General features: G+C 37.3%; 1 protein-coding gene across 15 annotated transcripts in view; it reads right to left on the bottom strand.

Moving 5' to 3' along the window:
• PKP4 (plakophilin 4) overlaps positions 1–20757 on the bottom strand; it is a 228375-nt gene that overhangs the window by 164708 nt on the left and 42910 nt on the right. Inside the window, exon 2 of one of the 15 annotated variants that reach the window (XM_074336673.1) lies at positions 6492–6603. The exons of the other annotated variants lie outside the window; for them this stretch is intronic. The gene's annotated coding sequence lies outside the window, so the exon portion shown is untranslated. The remainder of the gene's footprint in view (positions 1–6491; positions 6604–20757) is intronic. 15 annotated transcript variants of the gene reach the window in all.

Genomic DNA, 20757 nt, shown 5'->3' with positions numbered 1-20757 from the left:
GAAAGTAAAGAAATGGAAAAACATATTTTATGCAAATGGAATGGAAAAAAAATGCTGGGTTAGTAATACCTGTATCAGACAAAATAGGCTTCAAAACAAAGGCTGTAACAAGAGACAAAGAAAGGCATTTCATAAAGATAAAAGGATAAATAGAACAAAAAGATATAATACTTGTAAACATCTACACACTCAACATATGAGCACCTAAATAAATAAATCAAATATTAACAGACACAAAAGGAGAGACTGACAGTATCACAGTAATAGCAGGGAACTTTAATACCCCACTAAGAACAACGGATATTTCATCCAGACAGAAAAATCAACAAGGAAACTCTGGACTTAAATGACACATTAGACCAGATACACTTAATAGATATATAAAGAACATTCCATTCATAAACAACAGAATACATTTGTTTCATGTACAGATGAAACATTTTCCAAGGCAGATCACGTTAGGCCACAAAACAAGTCTCAAGAAATTTAAGACTGAAATCATGTCAAGCATCTTTTCCAACCACAACAATATGAAAACTGAAATCAATCACAAGCAGAAAACAGAAAAAAGCACAGATACGTGGAGGCTAAACAACCAATGAGTCAAAGAGGAAATTAAAAAATACTTTGGGACAAATGAAAATGAAAACTCAATGTTCCAAAATCTACGGGACACAACAAAAGCAGTTTTAAGAGGTAAATTTATATTGATACAGGCCTACCTCAAGAATCAAGAAAAATCTCAAAAAAACCATTTAACCTTATACCTAAAGGAACAAGAAAAACAAACAAAGCCCAAAGTTAGTAGAAGGAAAGAATAAAGATCAGAGTGAAAATGAAAGAAATAGAGAATGAAAACAAACAACAGACAAGATCAATGAAATTAAGAGCATGTTCTTTGAACAGATGAATAAAACTGATAAACCTTTAGACTGACTTACAAGAAAAAAAAGAGAGAATCCAAGCAGAATCAGAAATGAGAGAGAAATTAAACACTACACCACAGAACACAAAAGATCAGAAGAGACTAGTACAAGCAATCATACACCAACAAACTGGACAACCTAGAAGAATGGACAAATTCCTAGAAAAATACAATCTTCCAAAACTGACTCAGGAAGAAACAGAAATTCTGAACAGACTGATTACTAATAACAAAATTGAATCATTCATCAAAAACCTCCCAACAAACAAAGTTCAGGAGGAAGGAATATTTCCAAATTGATTCTGAAGCTAGAAATAGCTCAATACCAAAACCAGACAAAAATACTACAGAAAAAAGAAAATTATAGGCTAATCTCCATGATAAACATATGTAAAAATTCAACAAAATATTAGTAAACCAAGTTCAACAATACACTACAAGGATCACACATCACAATCAAGTGGGATTTATACCAGGGATGCAAGGATACTTCAATTATCTGCAAATCAATCAACGTACTACTCCACATTAATAAAATAAAGGATAAAATTCATATAATTATTTCAATAGATGTAGGAAAACCATTAGACAAAATTCAACATCCATGTATAATAAACAAAAAACTCAAGAAAGTGGTGATAGAGGGAACATACTATAACATAATAAAGACTATATATCACAAACCCACAGCAAACACCATTCTCAGTAGTGAAAAGCTGAAAACTTTCCTCTAAGATCAGGAAAAAGACAAGGATGCCCACTCTCACCACTTTTATTCAGCATAGTATTGGAAGTCCTAGCAACAGCAGTAAGACAAGAAAAAAAATGCATCTAGATTAGAAAAAATAAAATAAAACTGCACTGCTGGCAGATGACATGACTATGTATAGAAAACCTTACAGATTCCACCAAAAAACTATTAGAATAAATTAAGTTGCAGAATACAAAATTAATATACAGAAAATCTGTTGTGTTTCTATACTCTAATTAACAAACTATCAGAAAGAGAAATTTAAAAAACCATCCCATTTACAACTGCAACAAAAAGACTAAAATACCTAGGAATAAATTTAACCAAGGTGGTAAACAACCTGTACTCGGAAAACTCTAAGACATTGATACATGAAATTGAAGACAACACAAATAAATGGAAGGATATGCCATGTTCATGGATGGGAAGACTTAATATTGCTAAAATGTCTATACTACTCAAAGCAATCGACAGATTCAATGCAATTCCTATAAAAAGTCCAAGGGCATGTTTCACAGAAGTAGAACAAATACTCTTAAACTTTGTATGGAACTACAAAAGACCTGGAACAGCCAAAGCAATCTTGAGAATGAAGAACAAAGTTGGAGGTATCATGATCTCTGATTTCAAACTATACTACAAAGCTATAGTCATCAAAAAATTATGATACTGGAACAAAAACAGACATAGCTGGAACAGAATAGAGAGCCCAGAAATAAACCGATGCTTATATAGTCAATTAATCTCCAATAAAGGAGGCAAGAATATATAATGGGGTAAAGACAGCCTCTTCAATAAATGGGGAAACTGGACAGCTACATGAAAAAAAATGAAAGAAAATGGACCACTTGCTTACATCATATACAAAAATAAACTCAAAATGGATTAAAGACTTAAATGTAAGGACAGAAACCATAAAACTCCTAGAAGAAAACACAGGCAGCAAACTCTTTGACACTGGTCTTAGCAATGTTTTTAAATATGTCTCCTCGGGCAAGGGAAACAAACAAAAATAAATACATGGGACTACATCAAACTAAAAACTTTTGTAGAGCAAAGCAAACTGTCAACAAAATAAAACGGCAACCTCTGAATAGGAGAAAATACTTGTCTATGCTATATATCAGAGAATGGATTAATATTCAATATATATATGTGTGTATATATATCCACATATATATACACATATATGTATGTATGTGTGTGTATATATGTATCATACAGCTCAACTATCAAAAAACAAAACAAAAAACAATCTAATTAAAAACTGGGTAGAGGACCTGTATTCATTTCTCTCTAGATGAATACAAATGGCCAACAGACATATAAGATGCTCAACATCACTAAACATAAGGGAAATGCAAATGAAAACTACAAGGAGATATCACGTCGTATCTGTCAGAATGGCTATCATCAAAAAAAAAAAAAAAGAAGTGCTGGGGAGGATAAACAGAAAAAGGAACCCTCTTGCACTGTTGGTGGGATTATAAATTGGTGTATCCACTATGGAAAACAGCATAGAGATTCCTCAAAAAATTAAAAATAGAACTATCATACAGCCCACCAATTCTACTTCTGGGTATTTATCCAAAGAAACCAAAGACACTAAATTTGAAAGGATATATGCACCCCGATGTTAACCGCACCATTATTTACAATAGCCAAGATCTGGAAACAACGTAAGTGTCTGTCAATAAACAAACAGATAAAGAAGAATGGAATATTACTCAGCCATAAAGAATAATGAAATCTTGCCATTTGCAACAATGGATAGACTTAGAGGGTATTATGTGAAGTGAATAGGAAAGACAAAGAAAGACAATGCCATATGATTTTACGTATATGTGTAATCTAAAAAAGAAAACAAAACAGAAACAGTCACAGACACAGAGAAACTGATGCGGGGAAGAGTGATAAGGTGAAGGGGATTAAACAGTATGAACTTCCAGTAATAAAATAAGTAAGTCAGTACAGCATAGGAAATACAGTCAATAATATCGTTCTAAGTTTGAATGGTGACAGATGGTTACCGGAATTATTACGGTGATCACTAGGTAAGGTATATAAACGTTGAATTACGATGTTGTACACCTGAACCTAGTATTATATTGTATTTCAACTATACTTTTAATAAAAGTTTGTTAAATAAGCATTAGATGTACAAAATATTATAACAGTAAAAGTAGAAAAAATTACTGAGTATCCTATATGTAGCAAAGATAAGTTTCTTTGCTTTACTTAAAATGAAACTGGAAGAAATATTACAAAAAAGGAGGAGGAGGAGGAGGAGGAGGTTGATGATGATGATGATAATAATAATAATAATAAAGTATTGGGAAATGAGGAGTATGCCTCAACAGGTAAACACCTTCAGGACCATACGGAATCTATTCTAGAACTCTAAAAGGAGTACTAGATAAAACTGTCCACAGTTAGTTTTAAAATATCCTGGCAATAAGAAGCATTACCCAAATCTGCAACTGTTTAGGAAGCCTAGAGATAATTGGTTACATACTAATCTTCTAATCACAGAGTTCATGCAAAAAATTAAAATTTCTTGGTAAGAGTTTTTTCAGAAGGGAGCTATATGCCAAACAGTATATTGATTCTAGAGAATAAACTATGCACAACATTTTGGCTTACGGATTTATTTTTACAATCAAAAGACCAATGTAAGATACCTGATATAAAAATAAGCGAAAGGTGTGAATAAGCCTCTCAGAAAAGAGGAAATCTAGATGGCCAATAATGAGGTGTTCAACCTCATTAGTAATTAGAAAATTCCAAATTCATACTCCGTGAGATATCAGTACAACAACAGTGAAATGGCAAAACACTTATCAATTGAACTACTTCTGGTTATAAAACTACACTAGATATTATGACTCATAAATGTTTTGATGGAATTCGCCCTCAACCCCATGTACAATTCAATAAAAATTTCTGAAAATGAAACTCATGGTTAATATATAACATCAGGGTCAGCACTGCTCATTGTATTCTATGTGAATGGTGCTCCCTGGAGTTATATATGGTCTCTGTAACAACAGGCAAACACTGAAAAACTGTTAGTAAAAAGTAAAAATTCTATGTTGGATAAATACAGATTTCACTTTGATATATTCAACCTTTCCAAAAAGTATCTTCTTTCTTATGGACAGCATAGAAGGAAAAATGAAAGTCTCTTTTTGGAAAGTACCACAGGTTCACCTTTTTTGGGGGGGAGGCGGAGGGATTGGGGACCCTTTATAGCATATGAGGGAAAAGGAGAAGACTGGAACGTTGAAGGGTGTAAAAAAGACAAGATGGAGATAATCAGTATGGTAAGTATGTAGTTACAACTCTGAGGAGGGATGGCTGGATCAAGAGGCAACATGAACATACATTTCTACTCTTTTCCAACTCACAATTCCTTGAAATTCAGAAAAGGAATTTTGTCTCTTTTAAGTTAATACAATTAGTCTAGAAAAAATTTTAAATACCTTCTGTGTGCCATAAAGTCAGAAAAACAATAGCTGTAGACCTATGGCAACATAACCAGAGGAAACCATAACACAAAAGAGAGAAGAGCCTGCTTTAGAGGCTGGAGCAGTTGGGAGGAAGGCTGCTTGGAGTTGGTGGATATAGGCTCCAAGATTTTAGGCTCTTAGGTCTCGGTCAAGATCAGATGATCAAGAGTAGACTAGAAACAGTGCAGCAGGGTGGTCTGCCCCTCCTAGACATGCTCTAGCAGTTGCCATAGGCAAAGAAGGGCTGATCCAGACATAACAGGGCCACAGCCAGCTACTGATGCCCAGAAGGGACCAAATTCCCTCAACAGAAAAAATAAAGTGGAATAGATAAAACTAATATCCTTTGTGTTTAAATTGAAAACTGCATATATGAAAGAGAAACAGCCAAAGATCTCGAAAAAAATAAAAAAGTTACAGGATAAAAACAAAAATCTCATCAATGAAATGCATGAATAATGTTTTCAAAAGAGTATTTCATAACAGTGATCTAAGTAATTCTCTGAGACCAAAAAAGAGAAAAAGGGATGAAAAAGATAAAAGAACCATTTGAAGACTACAGACTACATACAGGAGTTATGCTTATTTACTAAGAGTCCTAGGAAGAGAAAAAAAAGGGAGAATAAATATTAAAAGAAATAATAAAAATTTCTGAGAGCTGAAAGCTAATCATTTAAAATGAGCCAATAAGTGAAGAAAATGAACGAAACAGATAAACTACACGTAGACCCAATCCACTGAAATTTTTTGGTTCCAAAGATAAAGAAAAGACTGTAAATGTTACCATGGAGGAAAAATAAACTGCCTACAAAGGAATGGATATCAGTTTGGCATCAGACGTCTTATCAACTACAGTGGATATAGCAATAGCTTCAGGTACTGACCAAAAATTATAATTCAAAAAGAAAGCAAAATAAAGGCATTTTAGGACATACCACGACTCAGAGTGTGGCTTCAACAATCTTTAATGGAAATTCTGCAAACGAATGGCAAATGACAGAGGAAGGATGAGTACACAAGAAAACAATGCTGAGCAAATAATTCAGGAAACTGAAGATGAAGTCTAAACACGTACACTCCCCATGATAGCACCATGAGGAGTGAGAAGCTGAAGAAAGTAAGATTGCACTAAAGTTCTCACTTAATTTAGCAGGAAGAAATACATACAGATAACACCAGGTCACCTTGCATCTGCTGCTCTTCTCAGGAAGAGGCAGAACCCACCGCCCACCACTCGAACGTAGGGCTGGCCTCTTGAGACACAGAATGTGGCAGTGATCTGAGGCTAAATCTTAAAAGGACTTGCCGTTTTCTCTTCTGGAACCTTGAAATCACTATGTTGTGAAAAAGCTCGAACTTCAAAGATGCCAGAGGCAGAGGCCCCGTGATTCCAGCCACTCCAGCCAAGACCTCACAACCTGTAAGAAAGGCCATCTTAGAAAGTCCTCCCTGACCAAATCCCCAGCTGCTGCAGCCATCTGAGCGAGGCCAGCAGAAGAACCTCCCAGCTCACCTAGAATTGTGAGACATTAAAAACAACGGTTTGAAAAAAACAACAACAAAAAAACAAACAAACAAACCAAAAAAACCCCACGGTTTGAGCCACTGAGATTTAGGATAACTTGTTACACAATGAATAAGTAATACTAGCTGATGCAACTGTCAAGAGAGGAAATGAGGATAAAGAAAAAAATGAACTTACATTATTTTTAAGTACCATAAGATTAAAAAATTACATTTTACATGCTGAATTATCTTATGAAGATATCATTTATTTCATGCATTATTGATCTCCCACTTATGTACCACACTATAAACTAGGTATTATTGAAAGTATAAAGATAAATAAGAATCTGACCTCTAATCCAATTTACAATCTAAAAGGGAAGACAAGACTTAAACGAACAGATTACAATAAAATGCAGCTTGAGGGAAACAAGATATGAGAGCTCAAATGCAGAATGCAGGTGCTCAAGGAAGGGTTTCCACAGGCACATATAAACGGGGATACTATTCCAGGTGCAGCAGAAGGACGCAGGTGGGGAAAAGCCCACCTATAATGCATTAATTTTATTAAGCTGTGTATTTAAAAATTTGCTTTAGTTCAATAGATTTCTCTAAAACCTCCCTATACTGTTGTTTTATTTCATTTGCAATCAAGGATGTGATAAGCCACATCAAATCTCAAGCTGTTTAAAGATTTGTTTGTATCATTAGTCTTTCATATCAAATGCTAGTATAAACAAAAATTAAAGACTAATGAAATCACTATCTCAGCACACATGGGGATTTAGGAATATGGTCATTTATAAGCGAATTACTAGTGGCAATAAAAATATTTGTTTAATTAAAGATGGGCATTTTAAAATATTAATAAGGTCTATTAAAAATAAAAAGTATGCAATCTAGTAATAACCTGCTACCTTATGCAGTGGTCGTCTTTTTAGTTCATGATACTGATTTTTCTTTTTACATGAAGTAGCTAAATGATTTTTCACTGTCTTCAGATTTATAGTAGGCTGTCCAGCTGATATTAACCTAGACGTTCTGTGTGAAACTTTTTAGAAGTTCTGCATTAGACTTCTATTGAAATTAAAAATTCGTTTGTCATTTGAAAAATTCAATTTAAAACTTAAAGTTCTCACAGTATGCTCCATGAACTATCCCTAATATGTCAAAAGTAAAGTTCCTATGGTAAATAAGTCTGTGAAATACTGCAGAGCATGCTTCCTCTTCAAGATTCCTAAAAACCTTGTTATTTACAGTGTGATCTATAAACTGGCAGCACTTCAGAGCTTGTAAGAAATGCAGAATTTCAGGCACCACTCCAGACCTACTGTGTTACCCTGAAAAATAAGAGCTAACCGGAAAATAAGCCCTAGCATGATTTTTCAGGATGACATGCCCTGAACATAAGCCCTATTATGCCTTTTGGATCAAAAAAGATTGGGTCTTATTTTCAGGGAAACGTGGTACCGAATCAGAATCTTCCTGTGAATCAGATCCGCAGTGTCTCGTATACACCTTCTAGTTTGAGAAGCAGTGGTATGGAGTATTTGAAAGACTCTGAGAAATCTTAAAATAAAAGAACCAGCTTAATCTCGTCTATCTCAGTATCTTACGATTGTCTGATCCCCACTCTTTTTGAGGGCCACCTATTAACATTCTGAAGAATATCCTTTGGGAAATCCCACAATATAATAATCATTATCATTAATGAGTAAAAGTAGCTAGAAAGAGGTATTGTTCCATCTTTCAAAATTAAAATTTGGCTTTCCCCAGTGTTTCCAATGATGTCAGTCTATTAAAAGAAAAACATTAATTAAGTACTTTTAAGAAAATGGTACAGAATAATTTAAGCTTTTTTTCAATAATGACTCCTGGCCAAGAAAATTAAGCATGAAATTGTGTTTTGGCTGTAAGCTGGGTACCAATTTCTTGGAAAACTTAGTTCTAAATGAAAGAATAAATGATTTTCCAGAAAAAGAGCCCAGCCTGCTCCAGGCCAGGTGCAAGTTTTAATTATATTTTTCATGCTTGTCTCATGAACATTTATTGGAAATAAGCTAGGTGTATGGTACATACTGGTATTTTGGTTGGGGAAATCAACTCCCCATCTGGGATGTATAAGAATTTGCCTAAACCATGTCCAGATGTTAGGACAGATGTTAATCTATAAGATGCTTTACTGAAAGCACAGGTAAAAAAGTCACTTTTAACAACACTGATTTATACGATGATGCATCTACTGATTTCCAATTTTGTACATAGCTCTTTAGAGTAAAATAGAAAATTCTAGACTTAAAAAGGCATAAAAGGGGCGTGGGGGTGGGAGATGAGGATAAGGGGGATCAAATATATGGTGATGGAAGGAGAACTGACTCTGGGTGGTGAACACACAATGGGATTTATAGATGATGTAATACAGAATTGTACACCTGAAATCTATGTAATTTCACTAAGAATTGTCACCCCAATAAATTTTTTAAAAAGGCATAAAAAATTAAGTAGGTAGATTAATGAATGTAATAACAATCCTTTCTTTCTGTCCTTGTGTTCTGCAACTTAAAGTTAGACAAATGATGGTTCTCTTTCAGTGTCTTTTATTCAGTTTAGATTCTGTATGCTTAATACCACATTTTGTTTTCAGGAAGACACATTTTCACACTTAACATCTCCAAACAGTTCTTTGAGGAAAGCACAAGAAAAAAAATATCAGCCATTACAAAGCTTTGTGACCACAGATGGAGCATGCAGTGGACTATATTTTCATTTGCTATTCACTGTTCTGTATACCCCAACCATACGGTCTAGGTTCAGTGAGAGCAGGGACGATTTCCCCCTGGGTCACCACTATTTTCAGCACCAACAAAAGTGTCTAAAACATAGTAGGTGTTCAACAGAGTTTGTTCAGTGAACAAATGAAACAAACTGAAGGAAGAATGACAACAAATCTGTGTTGCCATTGAAATAACATTTACATGCCAGGTAGTCTGAGGTTTCAGAACCATCGAGATGCTGAAAGAACAGTCTAGTAAGCAAGGAATAAAAAAAGCATGATAAATGCAACAGTAAAAATGCATAAAACATACCAGAGTCGGAGGCATTGGAGAAGACGGGAGCTACTACGAGGACAGAGAAGTATGAAACATCACAACGTGCTGCGTTCGGAGAATGCCAACATTCTCTGGGTGGAGGAGGAGTAGGGGGAGAAAAAGAGAAAGACAACTCTGGAGATGAGAAGATGAAGGAAACATGAGGGCAGGGAAAGAGACGGATCGCCCAATGTGATGGTGCAAGTGGAGGTGCAGGATTCAAACAAGTGAGGTACCACTGCCCCAGTGAAGGCGGCAGTGACGAGAGCTAGGTAGCATCGACCAGGAGGAGGAGGAGAGAGTAAAAGCCGAAGGTGTCAGTCCACTTAGAATAGGGGTAAAACACACGAAAGGCCTAGAAAGCCACTGTGGGGAAAAGAGCCACTTCATTTCAGAAGACTTCAAAAAGAACACATCAGGCAAAACCTGTAAGAGAAAGCAATTATTCTTCTATCCTTCACGTGCCACGTCCCTGGGGTTACAACGATGACTACAGTCCTAGGAAACCTTGCCGTTCACTGTCCAGCTGGTCTGTTTAAGGAAACTCCAAAGAAGTCCTGGAGTATCACAACCCATTTCGCTTCAGTATCCTCACGGGGCTCCAGATACAACAGGGAGCTGCTCCTCCAAACCCAGAGAGAGAGAAAAAAACAGGTCTGCCCCCAGGAGAAGAAATTCAGAAAAATCAGTAAAATAAGGGCAATATTGGATATGTGTGGAAACAAACTAAGAATCAGTAAATGTATTTTATAAAATAATCAAGAAAAAGACTATAACATCCAGGGCAGAATCAGAATGTGCTTATGATCCGTCATGTGTAATTCCCATCAGAATTGTATGGAGCACAGCCCAGGAAAACCTAGATGCTGGCCCTGTCTGAGGAAGTCAAAAAAGTGAGATCTTCTCTGTTAGATCTTTTGTTAGAAGGGACAGAAATGGTCCTGAAATGAAATCACTCTTGAAATGATCTCTTTACCTTTCACAGGATTCTAGGTTCAACAGTAACCCCGATGCCGGAAGAGAGAAGCCAGTTTGGAAACACGGACATTTTGGGAATTATGAATGAATAAATTAGAGCTCTCATATATACGAGGCCTAGTTCTTAGAACTGTAAAGCAGAGGACGTCAGGACAGCAGTGACTCCAAAGCTCTGGGATATGTTTGAGGAGGCCTTGTCTGTACCACGAGTTGTTCTCCACAGGCAACAATCTAGCTGAGGGTCGTCATTCATTCCAATTCAGAAATTCAACAACAGGTTAACACAAAACTCACACAAATGCAAAGCTTAGTCACCACGAGTAACAGACATCTATTAATCAATCTAGAACAGAATGAAAATAACTACTTACAGAGGTGCCCAGGAAGGTTTTACATGCCAATCAGTCCACAAACCACCACCACTGCTGTGGTCGGACATGGCACTGCCATCACATGCATGTTAATTAAGTTCGATTTTTTCAAAATTCACTAGTTTAAATGAACTTTTACAGAACCATGCCTTAATTCATAATGTCTAATAATGTTTAAAATTTTTGCTTTCAAAAAATAGTGCATTTAAATACCTAAAGTGCAATTTCAAAACCTCTTCAGGATAACATGGTCCAGCGGTCCACACGACATCCAGAAAGCATCTAGACAATCGTCTTTATTTTGTACATTTGAAGATGAAGCCTGTCCTCATTAAAATTCAGTGCTTTGTGTGTGTCTAGTCTGGTCACCCCAAGGTACAGAAACTTACAAATGCATATTTGATGATACAGAATCGTCCTCAAGTTTGCAGTAAGCAACCAGAAAAACCTCTTCAGAAAGGTATTATCATAACATTTTTAAAAATTAAGATATAATTCATACCATACAATTTCTATTGGCTTTAATACTACCCATTTTTATGACTAAATATGCTTTACTCAGGATTTTTAAATACCTAATGGGTCTGATTCAGAATGGGTATGTATTATGACTAGCTTGCATTTACGTACACTCCTATTTCACTGGTAAAATTTAAGTGGCATGTCATAGTCAGAGGAAAGGTAAATAAATGTTTTCTGTATGAAAGCTTGAACAAAATTAAATTGCAGAACACAAGTGTTTCACTTTGAAAACGTCTCCCTAACTGGTCTCAGGGTGCATCCGTCTCTCTCTCTCTCTTTCATAAATACAGTTAGTCATTGCTTTCCAGAAGAAAACTCAGGTGACACAGTTAACTGAGCAAATGTTATTCATCAGATAAATAGTACATTAATTTTTCAAAGTTAGAGCAAATTCTCCAATTTATTCATTTCTTCCAAAGGGTAAATAAAACATTTGTTTTGGAGTACTGGTTAAGTTATAGCATTCAAATAAAATTGTGTATCTCAAATAGCCAAAAAGCACACTTTTGGTCAACATAATATAACATGCATGGAAAATAAAGACAGCCAACTTACAGGATTTGAGAAAAGGTTCTGTGATGATTGACAGCTCAGTAGAAGACTAACATAGGTTTTAGAGACCAGACTTCAGCATACTCCCTCCCCCCTACCTTTCTCTCAGGGCTCCTCTCCCAACTCAGTCTGGTCTTCCCTGACCAACATGTGGCCTTTTGGAACAAGAGGAATCAATCCCTGGACTTTGAAGGATGGAGACCGGTAGGGGAACAATGGGGTTAGATACAGTAGTCTAGATCATTCAAGAAATCAGATGCACAAGTTAGTTGGAAATTCGGCAGGTGCCCCACTGCATCTGCCTGTCCCCAAACTGTGGCCATCCTTGCTAGCAGTCAGTCCCTCTCAACATAGCCCCCCTGTATGTGCTATTTCCATGCCTTGAATCAGACGTTTGAAGCTGGGGAAATGGAATAGCCCCTTCACCTGCTCCCTCCCAAGGCCCCAGCCCTCCACTTTCTGCGGCTTCCAGAGCACAGCCACCTACCTCCTGTCATTTCAAACTCCTCAAGCAAAGCAAATGTAAAACAAAGCTCACTGTCTCAGGCTTCACCAAATTATTTCTTCCTTCCACACACACACATACTTTGCAGGTGCCTCATTCTTAAGAAGGTACTCATTCCTCAAAGTGTTCTGAAATTGCCTGTGTTTTTTTTTTGTTTTTTGTTGTTTTGATGACTCACTCCTCCAGTCCTAACTAATCTGGTTAAAGTCTTAACAACACACAGAGCTCATTTTCACCCACTTGTACGTGCTCTTTAAAATGTTGCCTCACCTATTTAGACTTCAGTTTATTGAAACCAGAATTCCTGTCCTATACGCCTGTATTTTCAATGGTGTCCAACACATATGCTAGGGCATTTCATGCAATGCCTGCTAACAGAACTGGTTCTACTATGTGAGGAGTGGAAAGCAGAAACTGGCACTATACTGATGCACTTACTGAAAAAATGTTTAATATATTAGATGGCTTATATTCAAAGAACCACTGAACAAACTGCTTCCCTAAAGGAGGCTTTTGTTCAGTAGTTGGCACTAAAAATGTCAGAAAGAATCAGATTTCATTTTCAATCTTCCTAGTTAGGTAACTTGTTTCTTTTCAGGTGAGGGTTTTGACTTTCTTAAAAAGAAGAACTCAGAAAAATAACCGCGAGTCAAGGAAGCCACATTCCATTAGCAGGAGACACCACCACTTACGTCATGACGTGGTCGCACTGGACTTTCTCAATTCGCAGCTGCAGATCTAGTGTATCGATAAAGTGTATTTTTAATGAGACCCAACAAATCAGAGCTATGATTCCCACAATAGAAAGCTGTCATCCAAGTCTTGATTATGTCTCAATATATTGCAAAAATGGTCAGATTAAATGGGCAGGAAAATAAATGGACTAGATTATTCTACATTTTAATAACATGTTTTTAATTTTTGCTAATAAAAATATAGATAGTTGTGTCTTAATTTAATGAATAGATCAAAAGCAGCATTTAGTGATTCTAAAACAGTGTGATAAAATATCTCAAAGATTACCTGCATTTACATCTCTTAAAATTTTGTTACTCTTTTTACTTAATACTTCATTTATTTAGAGCACAAAAATAACTTGTCTGTCAAACTGAACTGATTATAAATTGAAAATCTATCAGAATCTAGATTAATGTGATTATAACCAAATCTCAAAAAGTAAGTATTTTGAGTTTAAAATATTGTGCCGTAGGTGCATTTTTGTGTCATTTTAATTATTTTTGGGGGGTGGCATGAAGGGGACACTTGCCTTTATTAATCTGAAGATCATAAACTGTGATTTGAAGTTCACTGATAGGTTGATAGGGACATGCTCATATTTCTCTTCGATACTGCAGAGAAGCTGCCGCATGCCCTCAGAAGGGTGGAACATTCACCAATAAAGTATGGCATTACAGAGTATAAATAAGTAATGGCTAATAAATATTTAGAACCCTGGCAGTGCAAAGAAAGAGAACACATGTTGGATGACTTTCCACTGCCACCCCAGAATCTCTCTACAATTAAGGTAATAGCGCAAATATAAAATCTTGATGCCCGATCAGCCTACTAGGATTATGAAGGCTGTGTCAAAAATACCATATGTTCACTTGAAGTGTATACCCCCACAACTCAGAAGAATTATAACAACATATACAACTTTGATCATCAGAGGTACCGGGATAAATAAGACATTTAATTTAACGTTTTGTGAAGATGGAGCAAGCTGGCACTTTGATGTGGGAGAAAAAGACCCTGAAAAGGCAATCCACTTGTTTTACAGCCAGCCCAACAATTCTCTGGTCTTTCTGAGAGACTACTCTGAGAGCTGCTGGATCTCTCAGTATCTACCTGTGTGTCAATTATAAACTATCACAAAACACATGTAAGAACTGTCAGTGGGAATTAGGAATTGCCTGGGAAATGCAGTGGTTTCTAACATTCTCTCACTGGCACCTTCACTTCTATTTCAGATGTCTCGTATGGAACGTCTAAGAAATAAAATGCTCTTTGGGTGGGGAAAATCGGATGTGCCTAACCAAGGAAAAAGAAGGCAGCGGCAAGCCTGTGGTGAAGCACCCTAAGCAGAGGTGGAGGCTGTCTATGGATCCAGGAAGTTTCCAATAGAGGACGAAGCTCACCAAGGAGAGCACTGGATTCACATTACCCTGCACCTTTCAACTGGCAATAAAGATTTGCAAAGCTTTTCCTAGTAGTCCACATTCGAGAAAGTCTGTGGGCCCCAAAGCCCCCAAACATCCTTTCTTAGGGATTGCTTAATACAATGTATGTCCTCTGTTCTTTTGATAAACGTGAGAGAACCCGTAACAGCTTGAGGTAGACAACAATGTTAACTTCAAAAAACTGATGGTCACGAAAGAACTGAAAAATACTAAACTAACCAAGAAGCCAAAAGTCTGCTCCTCGGTCAGAACATACAATTCATTCCCCCAACAAAGGGGAGTTTTTCAAATGAAGCAATTTAAGCAAGGGATCGAGTTGGGAAAGTGTCAGATGAAACACCCCTTAGTCGGGATAGTCTCACGTTGCCATAACTGGGCCCCAGTTTCACAGTACTCTGCTGATCTTCACCACTGTGACACCTAAACCAGCTGGCTTTCAATATACTTTCGACTCACAGCTGCCACGAGCAGCTACTGAAATTACATCACAACACAGCCAGTCCGTGAAGAGCATAAAGTCATCTTCATACCTTCACAATTGTCAGTCACATACAAAGAAACGCTGAGAAGCACACAGGTCTCTCTCTGAACTTGAACTCATGTATTCTGATTCATATGTGATACCAATCATTTATGGTATCCACTGGCATTTGATACCAGTCGACATATCTACAGCACTTTAAAACATATGGATCATGATAATGTAGAGAATATGAAAACACCCAATTGCTGGACATGTCACCTCAACCTTTAAAGAAAAAAAGAACACAGTCTATGGCTGGATGGAACAAGTTTTACGTTGACCAGGGTCATCGTCTGGCAGTTTCCCACCCGACTTACTATGATTCCATACTGTTACCCATCAGAGACAAAACAGTGACAGCACTTCACAAGACTGTCCTCTAAGGTGAGTGCAACCATGAAGAATGGTCATAAACTAAATCTGGTACTTGTAGAAGACACTTAGCTGTGTTTTATTAACCACTTTTGATTTATCATCCCTAGTTAAGAATATTTTAAGCAGCAGTTGGCTGGCCCATCCATCCTAAAAGTATCCAAGGTGAAATGACACCTACAGAAACTTCCTGGCAACATTTTGCATAAGCATTTTAATCAAAGGGAATAGGGAAACATTCCACTCTAACGTTCCTTTCCTATTCTCTTCAGAGTTTTAGAATATTCCAATTCATAAAGTTTTACTCAGAGGTTAAAAATACATAAACAAGTACAAAATCTGAAGAGATAATTATGTCAATTCTTGAGATTTTAAAAAATAATCACAAAATAAATAGTACTAAACACAGCAGAAACTCTATCGCTAAGGAAGCCCTTGTACCAAATACTCAAGTTTAGTCAAGAAGCACTTCTGTCAGCAATGCCTGAGATCACCAACACATATCTGAACATTTTGGGGGCTAAATTACATGAAATAACATATACTTCAAGACTAATACACACAACAGCTTCCTAGAACTCTAGAAACAGGAGGCCCTTGATGCTCATGGAAAACCATTAAGTGGTTTTCCAACTTCCTAATTTTAACCATTTTTTTCCCCTGAATACACTTAAGAGTAACACTAATACATTAAAAAATAACAGCAGGAGGTACTCCTCCTGGGCCTTCTTCATCTCCAAACCAGTTCGCCTGAAGAAAATCATTCAACATTAAGGATGACGCTGTACAGACATAAGCAGAGCCTTTGAGCCAGGACACAACTTGCCCGCTCTTGCTAATCTGTCTGCTGGTTCTCAAGGCAGGGTTCTTACCAAGGCAACACAATCCAAAACATAAGCCTGTTGCCATCTATCTAACTCAAAAACATTTTCCTGATACCCGCAACCTTTTAAAAATTCAAATTTCACAGTACAGTTTTGAGGGAAAAAAGTTCCGATTTACTATTTTCCAAATGTTTTAACATTTCAGAATGAGGACTGCTCCCACTCGCAGTTGAAGAATGTGCCTCCTGAGTATTTCAGGTCTTCCCCACGAGTGAAGCTGGCAGAGAGGTGGGCCACGCCACACTTCAGGTCCCTCTAACTTCATCTGCAAGTCATCCCATTGGCCCTGCTCCGTTTGCCCTCCCCCATCCTGCTTTCTTTTGCATGTTAATACTTATCACCACCCAATCTATTTGTTTCACCCCCTGCCCCCCATCTCAAACGTAAGCTACATGAGTTCCATAGTAAGACCTTGGTCACTAGTTTATCAGGAGCAGCAGCTGTCGGCAGGCAGCAGAGCGCAGGAGAAAACTGACTACATTCAATTTTCTGACTCCTGATACCTCCTAGGCTCCGGGAGTTCCTAAGCTTTTGTCTTTGGTTTTCCAGGTAGATCTACTTTTGGGGGTGGAATCTTAAGGCTCTGATGACCACTTCTAGGCTAACCGCTAGAAATCTGATTCTGGAGCCCAGGGCTCAGTTCCAGTTTTCATGTTTCCTGGCCATCAACAGGGATCTTTCCAGCTGCTCAAACTCAGTATGCCCACAACTGAATTCTTCCATCTGTGTGGCTTACGGAGTACCTTTCTTTATAGTATATTAAGCCATTCAAAATAGTTATCTAATCCACTCATAAAATATCCTCAGGAAGTAAACAGGAGTAGTATAGAAATGTTTTGTAGGCCAGAGTCCATTAAATCATGGCATCAGAGGACAGGTATGGAACTTTCTCTTAATTTCTACCGGAAAACACTATTAAGCTCTCTGCCCATTTTCTCATGTAGAAGAAGCCGCTTTGTGAACATTGATATGAATAGGTTGGGCAATCTACAAATGTCATTAACCTGTTATAATAAACAGAACAGCCATCAAAAATGAAGCTAAAACATCACCGAAATTGCACTGAAATAAATGGAAAATGTAACATTACATAAAAATTCAATGTATTCATTATTTTGGAGACTATCATAATAAACTTGGTTAGAATCCAACAAAAAAAATTGGCAATTCCTGTGAATTTGTAAAAAGTATATCTAACTTGCTATATACACTTATATTCCAGATTAGCTAATAATTTTTTAAAAATGTATTTGAGAAGATGGTAATACCAGCTTGAACAATGAACCCAAATCATCCCCAAAAGAACTTTAAAAAGTTAATGCTCCCTATTCACATAAATAAGTATCACTAACAAGTAAAAGTGAAGGCTTAATTTTGTTTAACTTGTCTCCCACTCTTGCTAATAGGAGAGCTAAATCAGTGAGATAACCATCCCTCAGGAAGACAAGCACAAGAAGCAAAGAAATGGTAAAATCATTAACCAGGTAACTCTCAGATATTCAAAGTTAGAGCAGCCTAGTTGTGCGGGGCGGCCTGCGGGGTCTGGTCCCGCTCCCCACATAAGCTCCCCACATAAGAACACAGGATATGGTGAGGCCAAAAAGGAACAACCATGGAGCCATAGATAGGGGAGTCATACCACTATAGTCTCGCTGGCGGCTGGGTTGGAGGCACAGGAAGCAGGAGCCACAGAATCTGCAATCCGCCATCCACTTGTCCCTGCCAAACAATCTCACTTGCTAGCAATCCGCTTCTCTGCAATCCGCTTCTCTGCAATCCGCCGTGCTAACTGCAATCTGCTCTTGCTAGCTCAGCCACCATCTTCTTGCTAGCCCCCATTTGCTGCTAGTGTAGCCACAGCAGTTATATTAGTGGCCAATGGCTCAATGGTTACAGCTGACGGCCAACTAGCCACAGCTGATGGCCATTTACTACCTGAGCGAGCACCTTTCCACGTGAGGCCGAGAGCCTGGAAACTGCACCCCTGGCTCTGTCCCCACACTAGTTTTCAAGGAGTAACTCCATTACATTGGGGGAAAATGGGCTACTTGTACATTCATTTTCTCATTCCGACATTTACTGAGTGTCCACTATGTATCAGACACTGGGCCATGTGCTTACTAGAAACCTATTTATATTGAGTTTCTAATAATGGATGCAAAACTAATAGCACAAAGGTCATTGCAATGCTCCATTCACCACCTCTCAAACTATTAAAGAAAACGAGTAAATGCACGTTTGGTCATTTAGCAAGTAATCCCTGTCACACAGTCAGCACTATATACATTTAAATCAATATAAACAAAATGCAGTATCCTGAGAATAGCAAGAAAGGGACTATGGTTAAAAAGCATTTAAGTATAACTTTGTGAACCACAAAAGCTACGGTAAACCTTTCTTACCTTTTCTATGTTCTCTTGTATCTCAAACTCATTATATTTGAAAACCACAAAAGGTCACCATTTACTAGAACCCTAACCAGCAGTCCTGAACGTTTAGTCCAGCAGGATCAGCAGCACCACAGACCCAGGGACCCAGCGACGCTGGGAGCATGCGCAGTGATGTTTTCTGTATTCAACAATCCCCCCAGGGGATCTCCATACACACTACTGGTTGAGAACCACGGTCCCAAACTAACAAATCAGAGGTAACATATTAAAACAAAGCGCTTCGTGACTGTATACGTAAAGATGAGAATACAGTTTGGGGTTATATTTATAGAAAAGTTTGTAATAAAAATGTTAAAGATTATAATTTCCTAACTATAGAAATAATGCAATGCTGTACTTTTAGAGTACTGATAATTCACTAAAAATATTTCATTTATTGAGCTTGGGATTAAATAGTTCTGAGGCAATGACTGGTATTAACTTTGCCCAGCTGCTAAAACTTCCAATTAAAAAATAGGGAGTGTTTAAAATACTTGGAATGTCCAAAATTTTAAGAAAATGAGAAATATAAGATCTGAATTTGCAAAAGCACAATTTAAAAAATTACAAGTATATTCCCACTAAGAAAATATGATTTGATAAAAATATTACTTTACATGAGAATATAATGTCATTTTACAAAAATTTACTTAACAAAATTACCTGTGGGATTTACTTTTAGTAGCAAGCACCCTTTGTCAGCCATTGAAATATTTGTTTATAAGTTATCACAATATTTTTGAATCATAGGAGGAGGAAATTAGAGGTAAAAGGAGAACCAAAGGAATCTGCAGCTGAAGTTCTAGAGTCAACTATCAATTAAATTAAATATGAAACAAATCAAAGATAAGACATCACTGAAATTCCTCTGGACATATTTTCTACATGAGTTGACATGCGTCTATGAAATATCAGAAGCACAGCAAGTACAGTTAACAACTTGGATATTGCTTATATCATCTGACAAATGTTACTTACAGGAGCTTTTCCACTTCCTCCACATGTGTTATAGCTCAAAGTTTTAATTAGGCTGAAGAATTCCTATGAGGGGAGCTTCAAACTGAATTTATGCAAAACAAATGTGGAGAGTAAAACTATGAGCGGTGTAAGAGAGGCCTTGAGTCTTTAACACTTCCTCCCAAGAATTCCCACAGCATTCTTAAATACATAAATAGAAGACCACAGAGCAGAACGTCTCAAGGTTTCGTGCCAAAAGTTCATTTTAAAACAAGGCAAGCTTACTACTCTTTGCTTTTACTAATGTGTACTTTCATTCTTACAAAGACCACCTCTAACATACTGCAGAGGCTGTACCAAATGTAAACAAGCCTTCTGCATCACCAACAGCACCTATTAGCACGTGAGCTAACACGACGTTGTGACTCACCTTTTGTCTCCAACTGTATGTACCAAGTGCATTTGGGCATTTCTCTCAAGGTTAGCAGTGCCTTGAAAACGTTTTATGTTTGTCAAGAGACTGCTGTGTTAAGGGACTAGAAAGAAGTCCAGCGGTGGCAGTTCAGATAGAAAGACCTGCAGTGATCCATCTGGAAGGTGAGTGGGGAGAATGAAGAGTGCTGCAAGGGAGGGGTGATGAGAAGATACTTCAACTGCAGACCAGAGGGGACTTGGGGACAGGTAAGATGTCAGGGAAGGAGTAG

Source organism: Rhinolophus sinicus, linkage group LG01 (assembly GCF_036562045.2).
Source record: "Rhinolophus sinicus isolate RSC01 linkage group LG01, ASM3656204v1, whole genome shotgun sequence".
NCBI lineage: Eukaryota > Metazoa > Chordata > Mammalia > Chiroptera > Rhinolophidae > Rhinolophus > Rhinolophus sinicus.
Note: the sequence above shows the minus strand (reverse complement) of the source record. Positions and strands in the feature narration are given on the sequence as shown.